The 15,023-nt window shown below is 32.9% G+C and overlaps 1 protein-coding gene across 2 annotated transcripts in view; it reads right to left on the bottom strand.

Annotated features, from left to right (window-relative positions):
- The window catches only part of 7B2 (Secretogranin_V domain-containing protein 7B2), a 50,252-nt gene extending 46,088 nt beyond the window's left edge, over positions 1-4,164 (bottom strand). The window contains exon 1 of one of the 2 annotated variants that reach the window (XM_076117922.1): positions 4,024-4,164. The gene's annotated coding sequence lies outside the window, so the exon portion shown is untranslated. The remainder of the gene's footprint in view (positions 1-4,023) is intronic. The other variant, XM_076117921.1, reaches the window with a different exon arrangement.
- Positions 4,165-15,023: the final 10,859 nt, after the last annotated feature.

Raw genomic sequence — 15,023 nt, 5'->3', positions numbered from 1 at the left:
CATGTAATTGGAAAATTGTACGTACATCTTCAACAGGCTTTCTGCAACGCGATTAACACGTATTGAAACTATAGTATGGCTATCGAGTTAAAAATGAAATAGTATTTTTTTCTTTAAACAGAATGAGAGAAATTGGCGACGATGTCGACGCCACATCGGTTAGTCCCGCAGTATGTCACAATTTAAACATGATTCTACTAAACTAGGGCAACATTAAACCCTATTATATGGGTAGGTCTCCTATTGATTTGTTGTCATTCGACATCATCTATTTTTATTTCTGTCCATAAAAATAAATATAAGCTCTCTAGGTTTCAGTTTCAAGAAAAGTCTAGAAGACTAAAGCCTGTTTCATCATTTCTGAATAGCTAAGTATCGAATGGAATTCAGACAGTTGTTTTTCTATATTTTAAGTCACTTCATCCAAAAGATAGGTTATCTAACACTTATTTATAAACTGTGAATCTGGAACTTATTTTTAAAATATTATTCCCACAGTCACACCGCAAACTTTAAATGTGCAACGGAAATTGTACTTTATTACAGACGTTTTAAAGTCCTTTATGGGTTGTCTCGTATTTAATGCAACCCCTTTCTCAATGTCGTTTCAAGGGCGAAGGGGTTTCTGGTTAGTATTGATCTGATGTTTTGCATTTAAGAGTAGAATGAATGTATGTCATGTTTATACTCTTAACTTTACATGGTTGAGAAATGAAACTTTAATCTAAATATGAATGAAAGTAAATGTTTTGCTCGTTCTTTAAAAATGTCAGCAAAATATATCAAAACGCGGTTATAAACTCGATTAAACAATGACAGAAAATCGGAGGCACGAAAATAATGTTGCCAAATAGTCAATCATTAAGTAGTTTAGTCATTTCTCTCATGATTTAAAACTGAGAATTTGTATTATATCTTTCAGATAAGCGTTGGATTACCTATTTTGTAGATAAAGTGACAGCAAATACATGAACGAATTTATAATTATTTTACTAGATAAGTTTATCGATAGTGGAGTGGTAAAGATAGACCTAAATTCTAAACGAATTTTCTAGAACATACAAAACAAACAGCAACAGATGTGGTTCTCCTTGCCTTGACCTTGAGTCTGCAGCCCTATTTTACCAAGGGTAGGAATTTTCCAACCAACACTACGTATGAATTTCAGCCTTAAAGTTGAGTGATAGAGTTCAATTTCCAATAATTTCTAGCGCAGACGTAGGCAAAGATGGCGGCGCGCATGCGCCTAGGATTAGTCGACGTGACAAGGGTTTGTTTAGAATGTTAGAATTTTCATTTGCAATATTTTAAAATTAAGTTATTAAATAGCAGTGTTTGCGAAGACAAGTGTCGTTAAAGCTGTAAACTAATGAAAATGTGTTCCTAATTACGTAATAGGAATTTTAAACAAATATAAGAAAAAAAAATACGATTTTTGTAAGGTTTGCGTGTGAGAATGATAGTTAAAGTCCTGGTATCACAATCTAGATTGTTAACAACATTCGATGGATTTTTTTAAATTATTCTTTTTTTTTTTTTCTTTTTTAAAAAAGACAACTCCCGCACTAAGAATTGCTCTTGTGTCGCGGGGACTTTTACAAACATACAAACAACGGACACAAAGCACAACCAGACCCGAAACAATTATTTGTGGATCGCACAAATAATAGTCCCGTGTGGGAATCGAACCCACGACCTCCCGTTGCAGTGGTATCGGCGTCGCGACCTAAACCACTGCGCCACGGAGGCAGTCAAATTATATTAAACCATTTATGCCCCACTGCTGGGTATGGTTCATCTCCCGGAATGAGGGAGGTCTTGAGTCCACCACGCTGGCGGAGTGCGGGTTGGGTTGTTAATTTTGTTGTCAGTTTTAATTACCTAACTTAATACAAAACACGTATTAAGACATTAATACAAAGGCTCTAGATTTATAAAATAAATACTATTGCGGGGATACGATAGAAAGAGACTGTCATAAAATAATCAAATCATACTATACACCGGATTTAGAATAAACTATAATTTTATTATACTTAAAGACTGTATCTAACCGCAAATTTTCACAAAAAATGAGTTGTGGCAATAATATTCTTACTATGTTTCGAATCTAGTTACTAATAGTTTTAAGATGTTAAGTTCCCACAAGACACGCTCAATTAATAACAAACTAAAGAAAATATTTGAAAATAGTTAACAATTTTCACTGAAAAGTAAATTTTTGCTATTTATTGTTCTACATGAAGTAAACACAATATTGTGTGTGTTTCAAGTTTCATTTTTCATGTTCACGTTTAGTTTACATGATCGCGTGCCTTTTTTACGAACACGAAAACTTTTACTTCAACAACAAAACAAGCTATTATACACCCTATAATAATTCCACAAGGTCGATTTCCCTTTAAATTGCACAACACTTTCAGTCGCCGTGAAACTAATGACATTGACGTGACATTACGCGATATCATGGTGATAAACTTCACATAACTTTATGCTAAAGTGAACCTTATTGCTGAAGGATAAGGTTGCATTTTGTTTAGTTATTACTGCATTGTAGTGTAGTTAGAAGCGTGACATAACACGTCATTTGAAAGCTTATTTCAAAGCTTTATTTGCAGACTGTTTTATAGAGCTTTGTGTAATCTATTGTTATTATGGAAAGATAAGTTTCCTTTGCCTTATTTCAAACCTTTTTTTTATAGCTAGGATCAACAGATGTAGCGCGATACCCTTCAGTCGGTACTGTCAATTAACATTACATACTGTTTGTCATTTAAGATGTTCCAAAAAGTAGTTCCCAAGGCGCCTACCTAGAGGCGACTGTCGATAGTCGTTAGCATTGCAAACGGTGCAATGCCTAACTTCATCAAGTACGGTGACCACAAAATATGGATATAATATTTCTATTCCCGTGCAATATAATTAAATTATGTTTATATACATTTTTTTAACTTATAAAAGATCTTTTTTTTTACTTAATCGGAGCTTGTCTGATTAATTATAATATTAATAATTTATTTGTAAAAAACCCGCATTAGGTATGAATATTTATCTCGACATGCTTTAGAAACGTACAAATTACAGGAACAAATTTAACTAAACTCTGAGCAACTATGTAAATATTGTTTTAGTATTGGTTTAGTGGTAAATCGACTTTATGAAACAAGTGACATGAAAAGTGGAGACTACTGTATAAGCAAATGTGTAATTATTCTGTTCAACCATTCAGAAGTCAATATGAATGTTCGGGAGAAAACTTTAAATAGAAATTCTGATTATTTAATAAGTTCAATATTGTTTTCATGACTAGTCTATGTAGTCAGGTGTATTAACCCAAGTGTCTACGTGGCATGAACGCTACAAATATTCGTGTAAACATTTTTTTTGAATACTTTATATACAATGACTAATTTGATTCTAAATAGTGTACTGTACTATTAAATCTATTTCTTTATATTGTAGACGAAATGTCTTATATAACAACAATTAAAACTAGTTTATTACTAGAGTAAAGAATAACAAAGAGTAGAACTAAGGCAATAATGGCATTGTAACATGATAAATTTTTGTGTACGATAACCATAAGTACTTATATTACACTTATGTTAGTTTAAACAAATTAAAAAACAATTAGAAATGTACGTATACTCATATTCGTAGTTTCGAAACTATTTTAAAACTAGTGGTAAACGATTATATTATAGTGTAATAGATTATACTACTTAAGTACAGAATTATAAATGTAAAAATATAATGATTACTTAAATAAACTAAAGAGATTTTTTGCAAAAAAAAAAAATATAGAGAAACGTGGCACTCTTTGACGTTTCTTGCAAACGTCATTTTAGCATTACGGCTGCATTTACCAATATTCAATGCTCGGTTTATAGTCCAATAAGTGCGTACAATTAGTTAATAAAGATATAAATGAAAGAAACCTGCAGAAAAGGAGATTGCGTGAGGGACAATAGAGACAGGTGTTAAGCATTTACCTATAAAGGTTAATATTAAAAAGAAACTTACATGTAGTCGGACCAAACTTGCTATAATTATAATTAACGCCACTGCAAGATACATGCACTTGTTTTTAAGCGACTTTCTTAATGGAATTCGATCACATTGTCCGTACACGAGTAAATTTTGGTACTCACCAATTGGGTCGAACCGGGCGAATGAGAGGCGGTGAAAAGCGTACGGGTCGATAATTCCGCGCACGCGCTTTGTGTAACTACGCAGATATTTTTGCGTGTGACTGTACTTAGTTATGTTATGATAGGTTGATAGGGTGAGCTGATGAGTCATCGGTAGTCGTTTGTAATCAAATACTGATTATCTATCCCCTTGTTGACAACGCGTGATATTGTCAGGAATGTTTAATTTTATATGTCGAACTTTAAAATTGTTAACTTGAATTCGATGTAGGTATAAAATAATGTAACGTCTAACTAATATTACAATTCTTAAACATTTATTTTTCAGTATTTTGGATCTCTACCACATGGTGTAAAACATAAGTCACCGTTCTCTAAATAGGTTTCCAGACTATGTAAATTAAACATATTATTATAAAGCACAAAAAAGTTAACAAAAAAAATCAATATACAGAAACAAACATAGTCGAAGTCACGGGTATAATCAATCAGTAGCAATTAAGTATCATAATAATTGCCAGTGTTATGTTTAAGGACGCGCGGTCGCCCGTGACTTAGTCCGCGTGGACTTTAATTTTAATACTGATTTATTTCTATTAGTCATAGCGTTATTTTATGTAGCTTATAGCGTTCCTCAATAAATAGCTTATTCAAAACAAAAACAAAAAACAACTGGAACCAGTAGTTCCAAAGATTGGTGCTTTCCAACCAACAACAGGCTCTATATTGTTAGTTTATATTTAATAGCAGGTCACCATAAAGTCCATATGTAACGATTTGGCGGCTTTTTATGTTCCACTGCCCGTTGCAATCGTCTTCCGTGCATGAGTACCTATATAAAAGTAGCATGTCATGTTGAAAAAGTAAAACTAAATAATAATTATTAAATATAGTGAAATAATGTGTGTATGTAAACTATGTTTATTGTGATTCGTCCCCGAAATGTCTAGAGCATTACTAATGAATGGTCACTACTATAACAACTGCGCCATACGCCTCAGATAACAAACGAAACTTCAAAATATACCCATCTTTTTAATCAGAAACCCAACTTCAAAAGAAAAAACAAATTTCGCAAGTTAATTTGAAAACAGCGGACATATTACCGAGTCCACGTGCCGCCGACACGTGGCCAACTTCCCACTTTCACAATAATGTAGGGGGTGTAGGGGGTACTACGTCCAACGTGACCAAGGGACTGTATTATTACTTTTTTATTTTCAACCCTCTGTACCTGTTTCGCAATGAGTACTTTTATGTTTTTGAAAGTTGCTTTGAGTTGATGAAATATTTGACTTTAAAAAAATTGGGTAATTTTTCTTTGGCAGAATTGTTTGTTGGTTTTTCATAAAAGGTTGTGTTTTAAAAATTAATCGAGTTTTTTTTTTAATTTATTATTTTAATGATAATCAATATAAAAATGAAACCCGATTTCCTTGGTCACGGCATCACGCGTAAATGGCTGGACCGATTTTACTAATTCTTTTTGTGTTGCATTTGTTATTATTAGGAGAAGGTTCTTACGGAAAAAAAATATTAAGAAAATCTCTCAGAAATATTGAAAAAAAGACATTTAATTTGGATATTTTAGGCGGTACGAAGTTCGCCGGGTCAGCTAGAGTACAGGGATATACAGTAAGAGTATTTGTTGTCGACAGAGAGTCAATCCTTATACACATCGTGTACTAGTTGAGAATATAAATACTTTTTCAGTGCACTGTACGATATAATAAGCAATGTTAGATTTTGACACCTGATAATTTCATATGTATCTAGTACTTACTTACTCAGAAGTAGTGAAAGCAGACAAATATTTACCTAATAGCACGAAACTTTTGATATTGTATATAAGATAAATGTACTTATGTGCAAAAAAAAAAGATAACTTGATTTTATATAATCAAATGCAGCATTTTTTATTTACTCAATTCGGAAAAAAATACTTTACAAAACACAAGTTAAGAACAAACCTGTGTACTTTAAAATGTTATACACAAAGCTTTTATTCTAAAAATCACAAGCTTTGTTTCTAGCGCCATCTGGCTGTGCGTTACTGCACTGTTCACGACTTTGCTGGTACTCTACATTAGTGGTTTTTCCAAGGACTTGCAGATGCCGTTTCAATGTTGTCGAACCTTTGATAACGAAAGGGCTTGCATTAAAGGGTTTTAATAGTTCACTAAACGTTTAAATTATAAAGTTATGTATTTGAGTACATTAATGTGATGTTTGTAAGTTACTGCTCCTAATAGCTTCCACGTAAATCTCATAGATGGCGTTAAGACCCACTTGTTTAATATTTATTATTTATTATTGTGGTTTCTTCAACTTTTATGGAGTTTCTTATTATGAAGCTTCTCTTGAGCAAATGTTTTGATTAGCGGTTCCTTACTTATAATTTGCGAGGTATAGTTGTTCGCATTTGATTATTTTTAAACACACCATTAGAGATTTTTTTTATAGTTGATTAAAATTAAAAACTGGTCTTTGGCCATGTATGTAGTCATTACAGGTAATAAAATATTTAATACTAAGGAAGCTTTAAAACTCAAAAAACAAATTTAACTGGATGGACTTTAAAATAGCGAACCGAACTATTCAGTACCAATATTCAACATACAAAGTTTACACAGTGGTTATCTCAAGAGCTTGAAGTAGGTATTGGACGTAAATAACTGTCAGTACGTCGCGCTGTCGTAGCATATTACACAGTACACAGACCAACTGTACGTTTTATGCATATGCATATGCATTCTTGCTGAAATGCAAACTCGGTGCGGTGTGGGTGTATGTGTATAGTATGCTATGTTTAAATTAGACTTTTTGTATGGAGTTGCATTTTTGTTGTCATGCTATTTACGTACTATTAATGCAGTGGGAGAGATTTTTGCAGAACAGTTTTTAAGCGAAAAATTTGAAAGATACGAAGATATTTTTTTCTTTTCGTGTTTTTTTCATTTTATGAAAAGTTTTTAATAGTGTAGGTTTTTTCATGATGTATGGTATGGTATGGTTAACTCGACTGATTAAAAAAATACTTTAACGGTTTATTTGTTAAGGTATAACACACTCAGATAAATTATAATAGCTTTTGCAATAATTCCAATGACGACAAATGGAAAATTCAAAATAAAAACTTTCCTGATTTAATCAGTAAAATCGCTGCGAAGAATTGTAGTTTCGTATTAGCAAACACACTGCTTACCAGTCACCGAAAATTTTCCTTATAACATAGCAGGGTCATCACAGCATATAACTGCCACTGACCACATAGTAACTAATAATCTCGGAAAACAAAAACATACGCGATATTTCCACGGTTTTCCTCAAAGCAAACAGTATGCTTAATAGAGTTGTCGTTATTTTCCCCCTCGAGGAAAAGGAATACATCTTAACGTATTAACATAATATTTATTATAGAAACAAGACAATCTTTTAGGTAATATGTAGATATTACGCTCGATTTGTGAGCGTGGTTTTTGAGAATTATTGTTGAGATCGTATTCATAGGAATTGTGAAGAACTTGGTATTATTTTGAAAAGATTTCCTTGCGAAATTTTTTAACAACAAGAGAGACACTGAGAAGTTTCTTAATAGGTAGGTTTTCTAGTAGAATGTAATGAGTAAGTGTTGTGAATTTCTATAGTTATTTACATGTTTAATTTTCTGGATTAACACGGAATACCACGTATATCAGAGCCCACCCTATCCAAAAGTATTGTGTCTCTTGCATTTGGTCTACTGAATCTTACAGTGACAAATTGATGCCATTATCATTCATTTACATTGATTATCAGGATCTATTATCTTCAAACGAGATTTTGTCCCCGAGAACATTGTTGTAAAAAATTAACCTACCTATGTGCGTTCCGAGAATTTTAATCAAGTGCTTTTTTAAAATCGGTTTAATCATAAAACTATAACCAAACAGACTGAACAATGCTCACTACAATAATACTAACAATAAGCGAGAGTAGATTACTTAGAACTTAAAATCTACTCTCAAATTCACTATACCTTTTCTACGAGAGTAAAGATATTCTCTTAAAGCAAGCCTATTCTAACAACCTGTTACTTCCCATCAAGCAACAGTTATTGAATAAACGGCCTCGCACCACGTCCGTTATCAATACAGATGATAAATTACTCTACACCTTTGTAGGACGCTGATGCCGCTACAACTGACAAATAATCGCTACATTGTACTCCCTTTGAATAAAATTGCATTTGAAAATGTTTGGTAGATTAGAATTTTTGTATGACTATGCAAATGTTTAGATTGCAGATCAATTTGCACATTTTGAATTCCAGTTAGCGGAACTTAACGCAACATAACGTAACGTTTGTCTTCAACGCAATCGATAACTTTTGTATGAAAATTTGATTAGCGTCACTTGCGGGTACCGTAGGAACTATTTTTGCATTATGTCATAAATATAAAACTTTCAATACTCGATAGTACCGACTTAAGAGAATCACGCCCCTGAAAATCATATGTCTTGTTGTAATATAAATCTAAGATATCGATAACGTATCAGTAGCTAAAGGTAGTGTCCGTTATTGAGAGGCTGAGTGCTATCGACGTCAATGTCATTGTGTTTACGTGACACAGTCCTGATAGAGACCCTTAGGGGATATCGCTATGTTAATAGTGAATAAGCTTATGAATTCTAAAAGGAATTAACTTGTCATAGCATAAACAAAGTCTTTTTTAAGGCTATTAGTTAAGCTATTATTGTCCTACTATTGCAAGCTGATCGATTCGTAATGAGAGCAGAGTCTTGGATTCACAATAATTGTCTAACATGCAAGTACCTACAGGTAGGCAAGTGATTTTCCATTTCTATATGTACATAAAGTAAACTAATTGTACAACATATCTTGAAAGCCGATTGCTTAATATACTATTATCGCAGATTAGCAGAAATGATCCCTTAGTCAGTCTTTGGCATCATATCTTGCACCAGGTAATCAGGAGCGAAACACAATTATCTGACTTCTCAATAACATACTGTTTCGATTCTTGCATCTACAAAACCCATTTACTCGAACATTCATACACATATGATTGAAATATCGTTCGTTTCATAGAAAGTCTCCCGCATCGTTATAACGACTGAATGCCTGAATGAGCGGTGAATGTAAGTGGGTGATGTTAAATAGCCTCTTTATATCGAAACGATTGATACCTGTTCGATTGTATTGGACGGTTAATGAGCAATACGTTTGAGCGATTCTTTATTGAATGTTTTCTTTCTGCATTATTACTGCATGAAATGTGGATTCTTTGTATGCTTTTATTTTGTACATATAAGTCTTCTTCTTAGTATAATACATGTAATATATTAGTATATCTAATCTAATATAGTTTAATGTATTAGTATATCTATTCTTTGCATTTTTTTGTTTTTGCTACACTTTATTCTACAGCGGTTCCATGAAGACGCTGATAGCTGAATGCTCTTGTAAGTCGTATGAGGATCGGTGAGAATAGCAAAATTTGGCAATAGTATAGCAGCTTAGTGCTTGCCAGTACTACGTCACCGTGATACGAAGGGCACGTTAAATTACTTTTTCGAGTGTTGACACCTTTAGATTGCTTAAACAAGACTAAATTAATCGGTAACAGACAAGGCGAAAATCTAAACTGTAATGAGAGAATACAAGTGACCAGTGGCAAAACGAAATGATTATTCCATTTAACTGTATAATTAATATTCCATACCATTTCGCAACAGCAAGATATAATTTCAGTAATAATGTGAAGTATGCAACGAAACATACATTTAGTCCGCAACGCACGCAGCTCTATACTAATCTGGTCTAATTAATCTTGCATAGTATTACGCTAGTGAATAATTTAAATGGTTTTAAGTAACGAGTTGTTTGACCCTACTAAACTAAACGAGAACTATAGGAAAATTTAAATTATGCTTAGTTCCACTGCCTATGTAGGACGAATCATAATAATATGTAGTGTATTCAAGGATCTCTGGAATAGTTTAAAGCACGCAGATACTTTTTTCTTGATGTCTTGTCCAGTAGCCCGAATGTCTAATTCTTTCAAATATAGCTAAACAAGCGGCAAGCTATCGAAAATAATTACAAAAATCTGACCAGCGCCTCTAGCGGATGTCGTAGAAACTATTTTCGCAGCACATTTTAAGTGTCAAACTCTCGATATTCGATGGTTCCAATTGTAAAGAATCGTGCTACGGGTCAGGCCTTCTAATTTTTATAGCAATTATTTAAATGCATTAATACCCTAGAGTGAATCCATATATTTTTTGAAAGCTTTGTTCCTAATACATACAAAACCATCGGCAGAACCATATTTAAGCAAGCAAAAAAATACATAATCATTACAAAGCCAGAATCCATCTGATTCCTTTCATTTTATTCTTGATAAGTCAATACGGCGGTCGGTAATGGAGACATTGCTCAGGCCAAGGCTTGGGATATCGATAATTAGTAATTAATGGGATGGAACGACTCCCAACGCCATTACACTAATTTTCTAGATAACGTTGGAGATTAGAAATTATGTAGCCGTCTGTTCAAGGTTTTGATCTGGAATTGCTTTTTTAAAAAGATAGAATAGAAGTGCTGTATTGCAATATATTATTGGATAGTTAGGAGTTAGAGTTTGCACTCAATTTCAGCTGCAGGATTTTTTCAATTATGTTACTATTTTTTTAATGCATCTTCAGAAAATAATGATACAACAATGTTTAATAAAAATGCTGCATGCCATAATTAAAAAATCCAAACAACCGTTTCTATTTATCGTATCGCCTACCATAATTTAACAAGAATTTGAAAACCTGAAATGAAAATATTAATAGATATGGTGAATTTAATAATTTTGCAGGATGCGGATAAGCAGCTAGAATATTTGAGTAAGACACTTTAAAAACCTCAAAAAGTAAAACGTTTAGTAGAACATAGTTTCCGGACATAATACTAAATATAAAAAAATCGCAGTGTAAAATTACAAAGTGTTTTACTTATTATATAAAACACTCTAATATAATCACAACACTACAGTTACAAGTGATTTGCTCCATGAATATAAAGCGTGGGCTCTGAATTATTACTGCAAACATTAATTTAATCTATTCACAACAATCCTTTAGGCTCGCACAAAATTAATAGATATAGATCGTTCGTATCTCGGGTCACGAATCTTTGAATAGCCTTGGATAGAGGAACTGTGCTTTCATGGAAATAGTAATTAAATTTTATATACCGAGGTCGTGAAAAATTCTGATAAAAAATATTAGTCTTTTTTGTACCCTCTTTCTTTTGGTGATTTCGTCTAATAGTTGTTTTAATGGTATAAAAAATATTTATTAATATCTATGTGAGTTTATTTATATTTTTACTTTAATATATTATAATTATTTGTACTGAAGGTCATAGTTGCAAAATAGTCTCTGTTTTTAATTGCTTTTGCGGTTCTTCGTGAAAGTACATTATAACATTACGGATTTTTTTGCTGAAATTAAATTTCAATAAGACATAAAGCAATAGAGATATTACATATTATTATAATTAAATCCTATGACCATTCTGGAAAATTCTCCCAATATTGAAAAAGTTCAGGTCGCCGCGTCGCCCGTCGTCACCAAAATTAACTTTACCACGAGTGCCGCTGCATCCACACAGCTGGAACTAATATTTGTAGACCATGCGGTCATTCTACGTTCACACTGCTACGGTTTCGGCCTGGAATTAAAAACAAAAGCAAAATTGATATGGGACTAGCCTATGTATTATTGAAGTGAATTAAACGAATTAGAGAAGAGTTTCTTGCCGTTTCGGGCGAACCGGTTTTCCGAAACGATCTAAAGATTTGTATGATATGAATTGAAATAATTTTTACAAGGTTTAAGAAATAAAGGATGATATACGGTTGATGTAGGTTATAAAAACATTGAATTTAGAACCGTAACCATCATCGATGCAACTCGATTCAAACGTCGGTACAATCGCGTTTAAAACTCGGTGCATTCTAAAATAAGACAGTTGTTTTTTGCTACGACAGTTCTATCGTCCAAACAACAAGCTATTTCTTAGGCTATATACTAAGTTTGAGCTATAATAAGGCTCAATTTCCAATAACTTCTCAACAACATAGACTTACACAAAATCTTGATTACTACAAAGTTCACGAATGTAGCTCGTCCGCGAGTCCTCTGACTTGAATGTTAAATCAGATCGTAAAGTGTCCCTCCAGTGGCGACGCTCCGTCGGATTCAAAATAAATAAAATGCTAATCTGTTCCCCGTTTTACTGTAGAACTTCGACCAATAACACTCGGTATCATAATACGAGGTAAAACTGGTGAGCGAAAACTTTCGATACTATCGAGTTGTCGACTAAACGTCAAATACTCGATAACAATTAACTTTGGCATACATATTAAAAAGGCTTGTGTTGCGAAATTGAAAAAAATAGGGTATTTTTGGGTAATGTTTGTTTCACAAGCGAGATCAGAATAATTTTGCTAGTTCAGTTCATAATTTGCTGGAGATTCACAAAAAAATTGTTTGCTGTAGCCACCACAAGCCAGTAAAGAATACTTAATGCCGGCGACATATGGGTTTTTTATACCTAAAAGTATACTACAAGAGCTAGAAGGGTGTCTTGCAAAAGTGAAATTTTCTAAATGAATATTACTCATTTTTCATTTTCATTTTATGCTCTTTATGTTCGTTTCCAAAAAATGTCGATACTTCATAACTGGATTGCAAGTTTTTCCTAATCGTCCTTCTAAAATCGCCAAACTTTCGTCAAAACGTCCTTTCTTTTAACATTGTTTACTTCTTTTCTTGACACTTTTGTTATAAATAGCGTCGTTTCGATAGCATTCCGTTGACCCGACCCTTTGTTTAGCATAAAATGATGATATTCAATGTTAGGGATCATTAACTTCGTAATTTTGGTGGACGTAATGCAAAAGAAATGGGTTAAAAGATTTGAATATGCAAACAGCCGTAACAGCTGCTTGCTTTAAATAAAAACTAACTTATTTCTGATTTAAAGATATATTTTCTAGAAGATATAATATTATTATACACTTGACTGTCTTGACAATCTGAAACTCATCTTAGAATGGAAGTAGTATAGATCCAAATAAGTATTAAAAATAAATTACAGATAGATTTTGCTATGAGCAGGTACTTTTGGGAAATAGAATATTTATTTAAACATGATGTGGCAATCGCGTTATGATTATTGCATGATTACAATCTTCAACCAAATATTAAAATTCACTTAAAATAGTTATCTTTATCTCAAGAACAAGCAACAAATATTTCTACTACAATAAGATATCTAATTTATAAATAAGAATTAGAACAACTAAAGGAAAACACATCAAATTCGTAGCTAACAGTCAGTACTTGTAATACAGACATGTACAATATAGCCTACTACACCCTACCTGTCTACAAAACATCATAGAAACGCGACACCTAAACAGAAAAAAAAACACATCCAACTTAGAAACCGTAGACAGACAGTACCGACGCCTCTTACAAAATTTTGCACACGTGATTTCCACAAGCGCGTAGACAAACGCACTGCGTAGTGATTGTAAGTGCTTGTATTGTCATTTTGTACAAAGCAGGAAGTATCCATGTGTTGAAGAAGGCTGGAGCGCAAGTGACAGCGGGTAATATCGCTTATACCTCTAGAAGATCTGTCATATTTAGGAAGATAAAAAAAAAGTAATCGTGTTCAAGGGTGTTGCGGATATTCGCATCTGCATCAGTAAACACGGAACAATCACATTTATTCAGAAATTTGCATTTGACAATTGAAAATGATGTTCCGAATGAAGTCTCGGCTAACAACATCCGCGCCCATGGCTTCCTAAAAATCGGCATCCATAACAACCCTAATAGAGATGCTTAGGAATAGTCGTCCCCATACCATTCATACAAATTTACACATTTATAATCTTAGTACGATATCCTAATCAAATATTTTAGTTATAAAGTACGTTACTTCTTGAAAACTCTCAGCAAACTGTAATAACCCTCACGGGAGGAAACTGGGAGGTTTTGTTTCTAATTTCCTTGAATTATTTACTTCATGATCGTACATCAAAGTTCTACTATTTGTAAGAACAGATAATTACTGTCTAGAGTTTAGGCATTAGGTAATGAACAAGTAATCTTCTAAAGAAACGCTCGATAAATTGTGTACAAAGTTTGATTTACTAAGTTATAAGTAGTAGTAAGTAGATTACATTTTCTGATTAAATATCAATATGATTATGGAAAATTTTATTTTGATTTAGAATATTGAACTTATGAATTACACTACTGACATAATATAGGTACGTCTGATAAAATAATGATCTAATGGCTGATTACTTATACTAAAACATTAAACAAAATTCTACTCCGGGAACTACTTCGACCATAAATTGATAAGGTTTAGTATCTCTACACACTATGGGCACGGTACCAAATAGTATTTTAATTAACAAACATAAGCTGTAGTAAAAAGGTTTAGTATTTATATCCTAAACATGCAACGCGAAAGTATATTACTCATAATTTATACGTATTTAATTGGTTTGAGAAATTTGAAGGAACAGAGTTTTTATTATGCGTCAATTTTTTTCGGTATAAAATCGCTATGACTGAGGCCTAGTCTATAAGTACAAAGAGTGTCTTTCACTTTGCAAGCGCGTTTTTCATTTGCGAGAGAAGCGTTGTATTGTTGCCTCTAACTATTCATTTACTGACTCTGAGACTTTCTATCTTGTGCGATGTCTAATCAGTCGAACTTTCTAGTTATGAGTCTTCGACATTTAATACGCTGTATGTAAGCAATTAGACAAACTCTGTAAACAA

This window comes from Anticarsia gemmatalis, chromosome 9 (assembly GCF_050436995.1).
Source record: "Anticarsia gemmatalis isolate Benzon Research Colony breed Stoneville strain chromosome 9, ilAntGemm2 primary, whole genome shotgun sequence".
In the NCBI taxonomy this organism is placed as follows: domain Eukaryota; kingdom Metazoa; phylum Arthropoda; class Insecta; order Lepidoptera; family Erebidae; genus Anticarsia; species Anticarsia gemmatalis.
The sequence above is the reverse complement of the archived record's forward strand: the minus strand, read 5'-3'. Positions and strand labels throughout refer to the sequence as shown.